The 15,553-nt window shown below is 44.4% G+C and overlaps 1 protein-coding gene across 1 annotated transcript in view; it reads left to right on the forward strand.

The window, feature by feature from the left end:
• The window catches only part of CA10 (carbonic anhydrase 10), a 524,477-nt gene that overhangs the window by 474,040 nt on the left and 34,884 nt on the right, over positions 1-15,553 (forward strand). The gene's annotated exons all lie outside the window — the stretch shown is intronic.

Below are 15,553 nucleotides of genomic sequence, written 5' to 3' on the forward strand. Positions count from 1 at the left end.
TGCTCTTTGATTCCCAAGATGTCCCAGCCATACAGCTGTTCTTTTCAGCCAGGGCAATGTCAGTCCCCATGGGGCATTTGGGAATGTGTGGGCATGTTTTGGGTGGTCACGGTTACTTAGAGGGAGGTTGTCATTTAGTGCTTTCGGGACCCCAGGGGCCCTGCAGTGCTAGGCACATGGCCTTTGCTAACATGCCAGCAGCTGATAAACACTGAAAAAGGATGTGCAATGGTTTCCCACGGCTACGGTTACCACAAACTCAGTGGCTTTAAATAACACACATTATCTTACAGCCCTGGAGGTCAGAAGTCCAAAAAGGCGTCAGTGGGCTAAAATCCAGGTGATGATAGGACTTCGTTCTTTCTGGAGGCTGCAGGGAAGAATCCAGCTGCAGAGCCAGCAGTGGCCAGTGGAGACCGTCTCATGCTCAACGCTCCAACCTCTGCTGTGACATCCCATCTTCTCGGTTGCCCTCCCACCTCCTTTCACGTAGAAGGATCTGTGATTACACTGAGTTCACTCAGATGATCCAGAATCATCTCCCCATCTCAATATCATCACAGGTTCCAGGGATTAGAACACAGACATCTTAGAGGAGTGGTTATTCAGCCTGAAGGCGCGCTGGCAGCCCCAGACACTAGAGGACGCCCTCACCCTTGCTGAAGTGGTGCCCTGGCTCATAAGGAGTTCTCCAAATTAATCCAATGGATCATTTGCTATCACAGATCAAGAGGTTCAGAACACATGCACAGATGCCGTTGGAGAGTGACTTGTCCCAAGGTTTCTTACAATGAGTGGCAACTTCGATGGTGAGCACATTTCATACTCTGTCAATAAGTGTGAATTTCTTGTTCTCAGGTTGTCCATGCAATGGGAAATGATCCAAAGATGAGAAGAAAAGTTGAAAGCTTTATGTATTGCACAAAAAAGGAACTGGTTACACAGATAATTTGGCATCAGCTTCATCAAGACCTCAAAGACAGCCTTACCATTTGCAAAAACGTTTTCACACCATTATCTCACTGGATCCACACAGTGAATCTGGAGGCAGTCAGAGCAAGTATTATTTTTTATCACCATTTTGCAGATGAAAAAACTGTGACTAGAAGAGCCTTTAATAACTCACCCAAGGTCACGGAGCTGAGAAACTGCACAGCTGTAACTCAAGTCCTTGGGCTGTGGTCATAGCAATTTTGTCCTCTTTGCCACACTGGCTCTGAAAGCTCTAAGGAGCTGATATGCAAAGCAGAGACAAATTTTAAGACCATCTTGTCTGAGTCTTAATTGGACCTGTCATTTCTAAGGAGGCAGCAGGAAGCCATGAAAAGGGTGTAGAATTAGGGGTCAAACAAAGCCCAGTTTCCACATATATAAGTTGAGGAGGATGAATTACAGTTTAGTGAAGTGTTTTCCAAACTAGCCTGATCATTAGAAACCCCTGATGTGATGGTGAAAATTATCTTTACTTTCTTATTCCCCAGAGAATAAGATTTAGTCGGTCCAGGGGAAGGTCAAAGACTTCTGGGTTTGTAATAAGCATGCTTGGTGGTTCTGATAAGCAAAAAAAATTGAAAAAATGACCATGCACAGGATTTTTGTGTGTTAAATGAGGTGACTGTTTCCAGCACCTGACACTGTGCCTGACACAGACCAGCCCTTCTGTTCTACTCCCCACTTTATCAGGGTGCATCCCATTTGACTTTTAGCATTAAAAAAATAAGCTCTTGCCTGGAACATCATAGGCATTTAAAAATAATTCTTGAATGTGCATATGAATAAATAAATGAGTATTACCAAAAACTGCTTTCACAAAGTTCTAAAACTCTCTCATAGAGAATGTGGTTTGAGGTTGATGGGGTAGTGAGGATAAAACTTTTCAGAGGTGGCAGCAAATGATCGTTTGAGAAAAAATTCTAATGTATTTATTGAATTCCCTTCATGTTCTGTGTTGAGTAACTACATGTTACCATCCCCTTTCACCTTTATCCAGGGAACAGAAGTATCTAGCCCACCGCACTTATTTTACTTATCTGCTGATTTATAAAACCCACCTTCTGCCTTGAGCTCTGAGTATATTACAGTCATATAAACAATACACCCCATGGAATCAGTCTTGTCAACCAAACTACATCCCTTGAGATAAATCCAGCCACCCCATGGTACCAAGAGGAACTTTGATTTTGCTAGTGGGTTCACCTTGTGCCTTGGCCCAACTTTTAGAATAAACACCAGCATAAATCCACCAGCCTCCTGTCTTATCAGTTTAGCTGCTTAAACACATGTTTTCCAGAGACCAGATAACAGACCCTGTCTGGAAAATGAATAGCTGCTTGATGGGACTCTGCAAAAGAAGATTGTCTATTCCTGGAGTACAGGAGCCCTGTTTTATTTCTGTCTGTTCCCAGGACCTAATGTGGTACATTGCATTAAATGGGAGGTTGTAGTAGTTACAACCCATAATGTTTAGAGATTTATGGTCAGAATTTTTACTTAGACAAAAATCAAAGCAATCCCACATTTCTCCCTTCATCTCCCATTAGATCAGTGGTTCTCAGCTGAGGACCATATTGCCCTATGGGGAACATTTGATAATATCTAGAGACAGTTTTAATTGTCGTGACCTGGGGAGAGGAGATCGCTACTGGCATCTCCAATGGGTAGACATATTAAACATCTTGCAATGTACAGGACAGCCCCCACCATACAGAATTATCTTAATAGTGGTGTTAGTTAAGATGCCCTGGATAACTCCAACCAAAGCCAGACTTGGCTAAAATTAGGTCCCCTCTAATCTTCCCAGCTGGCCTATAATAGCAGCACTGTTGACATCAGAAACCAAAGTGTGATCATCGAAAAAGAAAAAGGCATTTACTAGGCACCACCAGGTGCCCCAATATTGTGCTAAGCCTGCCCCACAGATTACTTCAATCAATCTCTACAACAATCCATTCCTGCACCTATTTTTCAACTCAGAAAACTAACTTTAAGAAAATTTCAATAACTTGCTCCGGTTCTCCTGGCTAGGAAGAGAAACAAAGCTAAAATCATCCTCAACAATGTCTGATTCCAAACCCAGCCATCTAGCCTCTGCTGATGAGGGTGAGTGTTCATGACTAAATGGTAGCGACTGGCCTTCACCCACCATGGAAATCTTATCTTTCGTAGGCACCATGCACAGCCCCTAGTACATAGGTGCTTTTTGGATTTGTGCATTACCCTGGCATTCTGGCTTTACTGGAATTTGAGGGGAAAGAAACATACGTCTTTCAGTCTTACTACCAGGCTTTAGCACCAATGTACCCTCTTGCTTGGCCTCCACGCATCAGTATCCAGGGAGCTTTATTCCTTTCATCTGAGTCTTTCTATTTCTCAATGCACGGTCATTCCACACCACAGAAGAGTCCCCGGCCTGAGTTTGTTAGTGAGGGTGCTGTTGGCATTTAGAAGAGACCATTGGACTTTGCCTAGAACTATAGTCTTTGGCATCTCACTGCAAATTCTTTAACCTCCCTGACCCCTGAGCAATAAATGTTAGCAGGTATTCTATAATTATGGAGACAACCCAGAACACCCTGACACATTCCCAACACCTCCTGTTGGGGTGGAATACGAGGGCAGTGTCACTCCACAACTCTGAGAAGTACTAGGCTCCACACTCTCACTCTGAAAGCCAAAGGAATGCCTGGGCTTCATTACTGCTCATAGATATGCGTGTAGTCCAGCATACCCTTGCCCCGTTGATTATATCTTCCAGAGCTGGGAACACAGTTTCTTTGTGTCAGAACAGGCCTTTTTCCCATTTAGAGGGAAGCTCTAAGGTTGCTGTCATGTTGGCAGTCTGGACAGTGGCCTGGCTTGTTAACTGGTTTGACCCTGAGAGCTGTAATCACGCTACCTGCTGGATTTCCTTCCTCCCCAAAGGCTGCCACTCACATTCTGCCCTCGGGTCAAGACACTTAGATGCCTTTCCTCCTTGAAGGTGCCCTGGATTAAACCAGAAAGAAGGAGCCTCTCCCTCCTCTGAAATGCCTTATCACTATTTACCAGGGATAGGTAAACTTTGTTTCCTATAAAGGGCCAGACAGTAAATGTTTTAGAGTTGGTGGGCGGGGCGATTTCAGTTGCAGCTACTCAGCTGTGCCTTTGCTAAGAGAAAGAGTCACAGATGACAGGCAGACAAATGGGCACTAGGCAGGACGGTTGCAAGGGAACACTGATTGCAGACACTGACATTTGAATTTTATATAATTTCCATTTGTCATGAAATCGTATTGTTTTGTTTTGTTTGGGGATTTTTTTTAATTTTCCCCACTATTTAAAAATGTATAACTGTGCTTAGTTCCTGGGCTGTACAGAATCAGGACGTGGCCCACAGGCTGTCACTGCTGAACCTGATTTACAGCGTCACTGTTTATCATAGTTATCACATTCCGGGGCCACAGGCCAGCCGCATGGGCTTCATCTCCGTACTCATAGAAATATGGAATCTCAGGCCCTGCCCTGGATGTGAGGAATCAGAGTCTGCATTTTAACAAGATTGCCAAAGGATCCCTGTACACAGTATAGTCTGACACACACTACGCTGAATTTTTTTGTAATTATTTGCGTCCATGTGTCCCCTCACCCAAGTCAACTAAATTCTTTGAGGGCAGAGAATGACTGGGTCTCACACACACACACACACACACCCCTTATATACATCCATACATGTACAGGGGCTGTCCAAAAGTATCCAGCCACGTATCCTACATCTGTTTTTCATATTACATGGATGAATATTTTCCAGACTCTGTGTGTGTGTACAGAGGGTGCCTCATAAATGTATACACATTTTAAGAAAGGAAAAAAATATATATTAAAATTGTTATACTCAAGTCACATTTGACTAATGCATTTAGAGGAGGTGCTCATTGTGACTTGTATTCATCTTTTGTTATTGGGATATACCGAGTATTACAATTTTACTATAACTTGTTTTGTTTTGTTTTGTTTTGAGACAGAGTGTCACTTTGTCAACCTCAGTAGAGTGCCTGGTATCACAGCTCACAGCAACCTCAAACTCTTAGGCTTAAGCGATTCTGTTGCCTCAGTTTCCCAAGTAGCTGGGACTACAGGCACCGCCACAAAGCCTGGCTATTTTTTTTTTTTTTAAGACAAGGTCTCACTGTATCTCAGGCTGGTCTCAAACTCCTGAGCTCAGGTAATCCACCCATGTCGGCCTCCCAGAGTGCTAGGATTATAGGGGTGAGCCACCACACCTGGCCTTTTTTCTTTTCTTAAAATGTGAATACATTTTTTGGCACCCTCCATACGTAAGTGTGCATATATGTCTGTGTGTATTATATATATGTGTGTTTGTGTGTGTATCCTCATATATATCCTCATATATATACACACATTTTTGTACATACATCTGCATATATATGTATATACATACACACACACATAGCTCTTTGATTCCTTATAGCAGCGATCTCCAACCTTTTTGACACCAGGAAAGCAGTCTCTTCATGGACACAGGTTGGGGTTCAGGGGAGGTGGAGATCTGACAGGAGGCAGGGCTCAGGCAGTGATGTGAGCCACGAGGAGTGGCTGTAAATACAGATGACGCTTCCCTCGTCCCCCACAGCTCCTCCTGCTGTGCAGCCCAGTTCCGGACGGGCCACAGACTGACGCCAGTCAGCAGCTTTACCATAGACAAGTAAGAAATGCAACTGCATTTGGGAGAGAAGGAATTAGCGAAGGAACTCGTGAATTAAGAAAATTTAATTCACAAGCCAACACACAGTGCTTAGTCTACAGGTGGACCTTTTCCTCTTTCCCTTCACCCTATTATTGGTCTCTCCCAAAAGGTTAATTTCCTATTTTCCAGCTAATCCATTAGGGAAGGAAAAGGCTTACCGTACCTCAGACTTGCTTTGCTAATTAAGATAAAGAGAGAGACAGGAACTTGGAGGATGATTCCCAAATTGTTTAATAAAGAGGAACTGCCAATTTTACGCCCCCTGAATCTGTCTCTCAGGAGGACTTGCTGGCATCCTTGGCCTTCACATTTTTCTCTTGACTGCATTAAACCATTCCTATGGCCCTGTCTTAGCTGTTCACCTGTCATAAAAGCGGTAGAGTTATTAATAACTTTCATAGTTTCTGATATTTACTGGAAATCCCTGGACCCGCAAGGTCAAGTTTGCTGGAGAAACTCATCCTTCACCTGAGTTCCCCAAATGGACTGAGGGATTTTTAGTGTTAGCAAGAAGCAATGGAAATAAAAGATCTTTTTAAATGGTTATGCTTTTCAAGAATATCTGAATCAGTCATTCAGGTTCACTCTTTCATCCTTTAGTGTTCTCTAAATATACATATGTATACATTTTTAATTACTTTTCAAATTCTAATAACATAAAAGTAACCATTTGAAAGTGAATCATTTCATGGCACATAGTGCATTCATAATGTTGTGCCACCATCGCCTTCGCCTAGCTCTGAAACATTTTCTTCACTCCTAAAGGAAACCCCATATCTGTTAAACAGTCTTCCCCCTTTCTCCTTCCCCTAAGCCCCTGGCAACCAATCTGCTTTTCATCTTGGTGGATTTAGCCGTTCACAGATTTCATATAACCAGGATCAGATGCTATGTGAGTTTTTGTCTGGCTTCTTACGTTTAGCATAATATTTACATTATAGCACGGGTGAGTAATTTATTCCTCTTTTTGGCTGAATGATATTCTGTTGTAGGAGTACACCACAACTGGCCTATTCCCACATCCATTCATGGGCACTTGAGCCATTTCTACCTGTGAGCTGTTGTGAATAATGCGGCTCTGAATGTGGGTGTACAAGTTTTTGCTTGAGTATCTATTTTCAATTCTTTTGAGTATATACTTAAGAGTAGAATTGCTAGGTGATTTGGCAATTCTACGTTAAAGTTCTTGTGGAACCACCAAGTTGATTTCCTTTATTTTTAAATTGAGTGCTAACCCACTGAGTTTGGGAGTTCATAAGATTGTGGACTCAGCTGGCAAATGACAAAGGGCTGAAGTACTTCAAAAAGTCTTAGGGAATTTGTGACAGTTCTCGCTCTCTCTCTGTTCTTCCTCCCTCTGTCTTCTTCACCTTAACTGTCTGCCTCTTTTCCTATACATATTTCTCATTTTTTAATTATTAAAGTGGGGTAAGGAGAAGAGGGGAGATAAGTATGATGAAGAGTTCCCCACACCTCATCAGCAATGATTAATGACAATAATAACCACTCTTTATTGTACAAATATTATTCCATGCAGTAGATATTATTAACCCATTTTGAGGCAGGGTAAGGGGCAGAACCAGTATTTGAACTCAGGCTTATTTGACAACAAAATGCATGATCTTTCAACATACCACTACCTTGCCACTTCTTAACTAATAGAAACATAAAAGGCTTAAAGGAAACACCAAATATCACACGTAAAGGCTGCTCTTGGCTCTCAGGAAGTCTTGGAGCAGTGGACTCTGTGGTAGACCAGTCATCTCACTTGTGGGTTAGAGCAGTGGACTCTGTGGTAGACCAGTCATCTCACTTGTGGGTTAGAGCAGTGGACTCTGTGGTAGACCAGTCATCTCACTTGTGGGTTAGAGCAGTGGACTCTGTGGTAGACCAGTCATCTCACTTGTGGGTTAGACCAGTGGACTCTGTGGTAGACCAGTCATCTCACTTGCCAGTTAGAGCAGTGGACTCTGTGGTAGACCAGTCATCTCACTTGCCAGTTAGACCAGTGGACTCTGTGGTAGACCAGTCATCTCACTTGTGGGTTAGAGCAGTGGACTCTGTGGTAGACCAGTCATCTCACTTGCCAGTTAGAGCAGTGGACTCTGTGGTAGACCAGTCATCTCACTTGCCAGTTAGACCAGTGGACTCTGTGGTAGACCAGTCATCTCACTTGTGGGTTAGAGCAGTGGACTCTGTGGTAGACCAGTCATCTCACTTGTGGGTTAGAGCAGTGGACTCTGTGGTAGACCAGTCATCTCACTTGCCAGTTAGAGCAGTGGACTCTGTGGTAGACCAGTCATCTCACTTGTGGGTTAGAGCAGTGGACTCTGTGGTAGATCAGTCATCTCACTTGTGGGTTAGAGCAGGGGACTCTGTGGTAGACCAATCATCTCACTAGTGGGTTAGAGCAGTGGACTCTGTGGTAAACCACTTATCTTACTTGCGGGTTAGAGCAGTAGACTCTGTGGTAGACCAAACATCTCACTTGTGGGTTAGAGCCGTGGACTCTGTGGTAGACCAGTCATCTCACTTGCCAGTTAGACTAGTGGACTCTGTGGTAGACCAGTCATCTCACTTGCCAGTTAGACCAGTGCACTCTGTGGTAGACCAGTCATCTCACTTGCCAGTTAGACCAGTGAGCTCTATAGTAGATCAGTCATCTCACTTGCCAATTGACAGGGTGCTCAGGGACAGCAAAATCTTAGGAATTACAGAAGCAATCATGGATTACTTCTACAGTGACAGACTCAGAGTCCCTGACATGACCAGGAACCAAGGTGACTTTCCACACAGAACTGCCTGGGATGGTGGGGTATTGTCATTATATGTTAAATGGGGTGCATACCACCTGCTAAAAGTGAAGAGGGTGGTTACCTATAACTCATTGTATTTAAATTAAAGCAGATGCAAAGCTATCCCTGCTCATTTTGCAGCCAGATAGGTTTTTCTGATGTGAAAGGAAAGAGGGTGGCTATAACTCTATCTCAGAGCATGTCAAACTTGAGTAATCATCACAGTACCTTGGAAAGATACTTTTTTTTTTTTTTTCCTTGAGACAGAATCTCACTCTATCACCCTGGGTAGAGTGGCCTGGTCTTATCATAGCTCACAGCAACTTCAAACTCGTGGGCTCAGGCGATCCTTCTGCTGCAGCCTCCCAAGTAGCTGAGACCACAGTCACCCGCTATGATGCCTGGCTAATTTTTCTAGTTTTAGTAGAGATGGGTTCTCACTCTTGTTCAGGTTGGTCTCAAACTCCTGAGCTCAAGTGATCTACCTGCCTTGGCCTCCCCAAGTGCTAGGATTACAGGTGTGAGCCTCTGTGGGCACTTGAAGGGCTTCTTAAAAACAGGTTTCCTGGGCCTTACCAGGAAGCTCCTGATGGCGGTAGGCGGGGCCCTAGATGTCCACCTCGAATAAGCTCTCAGGTGATGCACCTGCTTATGTGGACAGTTAAGGTGAGGTAGAGAAAGCAAGAGCGAATGACATCTGGTCACTGTGACGTATTCCCAAGGACTTCTTGAACCCCTGGCACTTCAGCCCTCTAGGCTCTCCCTGGCTTACCTGTTCGCCATCTGCGTGCCTAATCTTGTGAACTCTCCAACCCAGCACCTGTAACAGGGAAATGCTCAATTTAAAAACACAGGAAAACAGTTTGATGGTTCCTCGAAAAGTTAAACATAGAATTTATCATGTAACCACCAAGGCATCTATCCAAAAGAACTAAAAATAGGTATTTAAACAAAAACTTGTACGTGCATGTTGGTTCACAAGCTCCACTTTGAGTAGCACTGGCCGGCCTTATCTGTGCTAAACCCCCCAATGGCATCACTGAGTTATCATAAATACCTAGGACGCTACCAAGGACCCCCGTGCTATATGTCCCTACAGGATATTTGTAGGTCCTTCTCAAAAGCAGAACATTCCCACGGGAGTGTGATCTTCATGTGAATGTCATCCATGTGTCCAGGGAAGAGAAAATTTTAGAATGACTGATCCAGAGAATTGAGAGATTTTTTTTTTAAAGAGTCACAGATCCCACTTGCAGTTATTAGGACACATAGAAAAATGACAATTATACTAATTGCTCCTGCAAACCTCATGGCAGCTCTGGGGAATGTGCTTATAAGACAGAAGAAAGCCAGGTAGTCTCTCCTCCCTGTCCCCTCTGCAAAGCTACCCTTTCTTACCTCCTCACGTCTTCAGAACATCTTTTATAAAGGAGCACAGAGCCTCCGTGACCTGGTTCTCTGTTTATTTAAGGCAAATGGGGGCCACAGCCTGTGCACCAAAGATGAAACGGGAGCCATGTTAATTCCATGTTAATGACAGCAGAGCAATTTTCTTACAGGAAATAACTAGTTACCTCAATCATTTTAAGTAGTTATTAGCAGCAGCCTAGAAAGGATAGCTACGCTTATCACCAGACACGCACAAAGGAAATGAAGGCATGAATAACAGGACTTTAAACAGACTTCTGGCATCCTCCTTCTGGGTGGTATTAAATGGTATTAATCTTTTTAACTGACTTCAATCGCAAGTCCACAGCCATGTGATAAAATGTGAGTGAACGTCTGGAAATAGAGGTGGTCCTGCCAGATTTATTGTGCCAATTTACTAACAGCAGAATTGCTCACTGCTACTGCAAGCAAGGCCGTAGAAAAGAAAGAATGACAAGGAGATGGATGGATTAATTAATAAAATGCAGATAATAGCATCTTTTCCAGTATTAATACTTCTTCAGGGGCCACTCTGTACCTGTCTCTGGTAAAGAACAAAAAGCTGGACTGTATTGTCTGCTGTTGCGTCCCCTGCCCCGCCCCCCCAAGATAACGATCAGAGTTAGGAAATGAATAAAACTCAGACAACTCTATCCAGACCACAGCCACACAATAAAAAAGAAAAAGTAACCACACACGAAGAATAAAGTGCTTGTTCAAGGGTTTTACAGTTTTAAGACATGTCAAGCCATTTTTTTCCTTAAGTAAGAGCAACTGTTTTCCTTCCTTATGGTGGTTGTGCTTTGCAGAAGGAATTGGCTTGATCAATTTGGGAAAACCATCCATATCAGCAAAGCACATTTAGTGAGTATGTGTCAGGGGCTGTGTTAGGTCCTGGGAAAATGATTTTTATGAGCCGTGATCTAGCCTTCGGCAGCTCTCATTCTCCTAGGGAGATGTCCCTATTCACAACTCATGGTAGTATGCAGGGGTAGAGGCCTTCATGCAGTTACATTGTTGGCGTAATGGTGGCACAGAAACACCATGAGCCACTCTACCTGGAAGGTGAAACTTAAGCAGAGTTTTGAAGGATGAGTAAGAGTTTGCCAGGTGAACACAGAGGGGAAGGACATTCCAGATAGAGGGGAAGCCATGCATAAAGACAGAAAAGTGCAAACAGCTGTATGGGTTCAGAAAGCTGCAATCGCCGGTGTGTGTGATTAGGTGGGGAAATGAGGCTGGAGGAGTTGGAGGGCTTTTAGGGCCGGGAAAAAGAGCCTAGAAATTTTCCCCATACGAGTGTGAAGTGCCACAGAAGGGATCCCTTAGCAAGGAAGTGAAATGCTTAGAATTAGAGCCTCTGCAGTAGCCGCGGGGAGACTGAAGTGGCCAGGCAGTAAGGAAGTGGTCCAGTAACACAGGTAAGATCAGGTGGGGCCCTGATCTGAAGCAGCAGCACAGGGAATGAAGAGGACAGGGATAGTTACCAGAACCATTAAAAACATTACCAAAATCTGCAGGACTTTGTGAATAATGGGCTTTCATGAATAAAGAAGCAGAAGAGTGTCTGTAGGCTCCCAGGTCCAAACATGCAGTCCTGGGAGGAGGATGGCCGTGTTGGAGGGCCGCAGGACGAGGAGCAAATCTGGAGTGGAGTTCAGGGTGGCAGAATGATAAGCTTGAGTTGGGACAGGCTGAGATCTGGAGTATGAAATTCCCTCTGAGTACTCATTAAGCCTCCCTTGCCTAGACATGATGATTCAACACAACCAGCTGAGGCAGCCATGAGGATCGCCTTGGGCTGGCCCTGGGTCTCAGCCATGTGGGGCATCACAGATCCGCTCACCAAATGCCAAAGGAGAGTGAACACGAGCAAGGCCCCAGGACTGGGACTGGAAGGTTTGTTTTCGCATGCTGCTCAACCCAGCTCTGAATTCAAGGACCAAGAAAGCAAAGAATTTTTTTTTTTTTTAAATAGAGTCTCACCCTGTTATCCTGGTACAGTGCTGTGGCACCATCGTAGCTCACAGCAACCTCAAACTCTTGGGCTCAAGCGGGATCCTCCTGCCTCAGCCTCCCCAAGTAGCTGGGACTACAAGGCACCTGCCACCATGCCTGGCTAATTTTTTTTTTTTTTTTTGTAAAGATGGAGTCTCACTCGTAGACCGGTCTTGAGCTCCTATCAAGTAATCCACTTGCCTCAGCCTCCCAGAGTGCTGTAACTGCAGGGGTGAGCCACAGCCCACCCAAAAAATGGTCTTTTCTTGTGTCCATCCAATTTGATAGGCCTTAAGGCCACAAGACTATTCAGCTAGCTCAGAACAACCAATGGTAGAGGCATGTGTTTTATCTTAGCCCAAGACTGAGTTAATAGTCTCCATCATTCCAAGGCATGCTTTTAGCGTACCTAAGTTGGTGCCACTCCCAGGCCTTCTCTCTGCAAAGCTCGCTGGAACTCCCCCTGGAAAGCAGCCAGACCTTGGGAACTCATTTTGGATATCCAGGGAGAAGACTAGGAGGATCTAGCCTAGGGAATACATTTCTGTTCAAGTTAGCTCCACTGGGCAGAGCTGGGCAAATAGTCCTGGCATAAGAATCAAGAAATGAGCTTTTTCTGAATTTCTGCAGCCTTTCTTGGGACACTGGAGGGGACTCTAAAAATATGGCGGGATGTCTGGGCTTTGTTTTAATTTGGGCTTCTGGTTAAGATCCAGGCTCTGAAATTAGCTCTTCGAAGTATTAGAAAATGAGATATTAGGCAAACTACTTAGCCTCTTTAAGCCTTAGTTGGCCCCTCTGTAAAATAGGGATGATGAAGATATTATTTCCTAACTTACCTAAACTCACAGGGATTTATTGGGAACGTGGAATAAGATAACGTTTATAAAACACCAACCACAGTTCCTGACACAGAGTGGGAGTGCAATAAATGTTAGCTGTTCTAACTTAGGGCAACAGAGCCCTATGCAGGTGCTAGTTACTCATTTGTGAAATAGTAACATAGACAATGGGCTGCTAATGAACCTATGGTTTTTGTAGGCTGGGACCCTCTGTGCACTGGGCCTTGAGGCTTCTCATCAGTAGTGTGGGGAGGGTGTGAGTCTATGTGTATTTGGAGGAAGAGGTAATAAGAAGAATGGGGCAGAAGGGTAAATTAAGATTCTTGAGTGCCTTATTACATGTCTGCTGGGTGTTTTGCATGCATTAAACTTATATAATTCTTACAACTGGAAAAATAAATAATATTATCCCCATTTTAAAGATGAAGCAACTTAGGCTCAGAGAAGTTCATTCAATGCTCTAAGCCACAGAGTTATTAAGTGGCAGGGCTAGGGTCAGATTTGTAACTCTTTTTGATAATTATGAGCTACAGGGGGATTGCTGCAAACACATAAAAGTTACTTAAAGCAGAGTAAAATTCATGTGTCAGGGTTATAAGAATTCCAGTGGAGGAGGAGAGCAAATTCAGAGGAGGAAATCTGGAAAACCAACATGGAGGAGATGACAAGTTAGGAGGGGTGATGTGAACTGCTTAAGGCCAAGGCTGGGTTCTCCATCTGAACACACACCCCCACCCCACCTACTCTGCCTCAGAGCCTGGCCCAGCCCAGGTGCCGCCACTCTGTGGCTGTGAACCACACTGTCCCCTACCACCCTCGGGAACACCTCAGGTTCCAGCTATACAAGGGTTGGAAACCTTTCCCTCTAGCTGACCTAGTTCTATTGGAAACAACCTTTGTGCTGGCAAATGGCAGAGGCCCCAGATGGAGCCATGATATTCGGGATAAACTCTTTGCTGAATGGTTTGGGTTACAGGAGAAGGAAGGGAAAAATGAAAACTGGAATCCACCCCAGAGAGATTAGGCCCAGTGGTTTCCAAGTAAAGCCATGGTGCTCTTACACGCACATGGATATGCTTAGAATGGATGTTGAAGTCTTAATATAGACTGCCCCCACGCCTGTTCCCAAGTGCTGTCAGCAAAACGCTGTCTCCATCCTCCTCCCAGAGTATATTTTGGAAGCCTGGGACAAGGGCACCATCTGGGCTCCCCTGCAGTACAGTGCAGGTAATTTGGGTTTCTTTCCTTCCGTCTCCTTTCCCCACTGTCACCCCCAGGTGACCTCGAGTTCAAAGGATCCCTCTGTAAAGCAAAATCTAGGAGAGGAAGGAACCAGCTGCACCCTGCATGAAATTGGTATGGAATGGCCACACAGAGGTGCAACAGGGAGGATGTTACAACCCAAGGTCATTTTTGCTTGACCCCAGAAACTGCAGGCTTTGGGAAGATGCATTGCACAGATGGGCAGCATGAGAACCCTATCATTCCTCCGATTTACAGACAAGGAAACTGACTTCTCAGCCCTCAGTCTGGACAGTACCTGCAGTTCTCACTCACACCCATGCACCCCTTATGGGGACTGTTTTAAAATGTGTAACAGGCATTTAAGATTGTCATCAAGATACAGGGTACTTCAAGTAATTGATGGGAGTGGTGCGAAGGTGCTAAAGGCCCTATAGGCATGGGAGAGTCACACACAGTGAAGGCTGGTCCAGACTCAACTGTCTACAGCTCCACGGTCAATAAAAACACCAGCTGGGGTGCAGAGGGAGGGCTAGATTCTGAGACTGTGCCAATGTGGCCGGAAAGCACATCCGTTATCCTCACCATCCCTTCCTCCTCCTCCAATGTGGTGTATCTCTGGACCCCCCCACCCTCATGTGGCACATACGAACCCTAAAGACAGATGCCCCTGTGGCATTTGGCTCCCCGTTAAATTGCAGTCACGGGCTGGAATCAGCATGTTCTCCCTGGATCATTCAAATTAGTTCCTCAATTATTACTTTTGTACTTGTCCACATGAGCATGAGGCCTTTTCTTGGTATTTTCTGCCATTTATTTTCCAATAATTGGATGAAATAGATCTCATTTCTTGAAGTAAGCTAATGCTCTTCTGCGTTTGCCAAAAGCTGTTTTGTACTCATCACTCATCTTTCCTAATCTTCGTAAATACTTCCCCCAATTTTTCAGAGGCTTGTTTTTTGTTGTTTTTTTTTTCCCCCCAGTGGAGTCTCCCATTCCCTTTACACCTGAATTGATACATCACTCTCTTGTTCACCTTTTTATTCAGAAAAAAAATCACTAAATAATTTGTGATGCCTTTTATGATTTAAATACTTAGGCAGATATTCAACTTGTAACTTGTCAACAGCAGTTACGTTATTAAATTTGGGTGGTTTGACTCCAGGATTAGGAAGCCTAGCTCGCCAAGAACTTTGGAAGGCTGTGGAAAGGCAAAGGAAGGGGGCAGCTGGCGGGCAGTTGGCAATGATGCTCCTGGAAGAGTTGGACACCACGCCAAGGAGATGTGCTACAGGAAAGGGTCACTTCTGTCTATAGATTTTGGTTGGGTGATCTGTACCAAAGGCGGATGTGATGTCATCATCATCCCCCACCCCTCCACATATACCTTCTTCTCTATCTTCAAACTTTGGAAGACTTTCCATTGTTTTTAATATAAGGCAACATTCTTACCAGGGTCTTCAAGACTGGATGGGGTCTGTCCCTACCTATTTCTCCAAGGTCAC

This window comes from Nycticebus coucang, chromosome 18, assembly GCF_027406575.1.
Source record: "Nycticebus coucang isolate mNycCou1 chromosome 18, mNycCou1.pri, whole genome shotgun sequence".
Taxonomy (NCBI): Eukaryota; Metazoa; Chordata; class Mammalia; order Primates; family Lorisidae; genus Nycticebus; species Nycticebus coucang.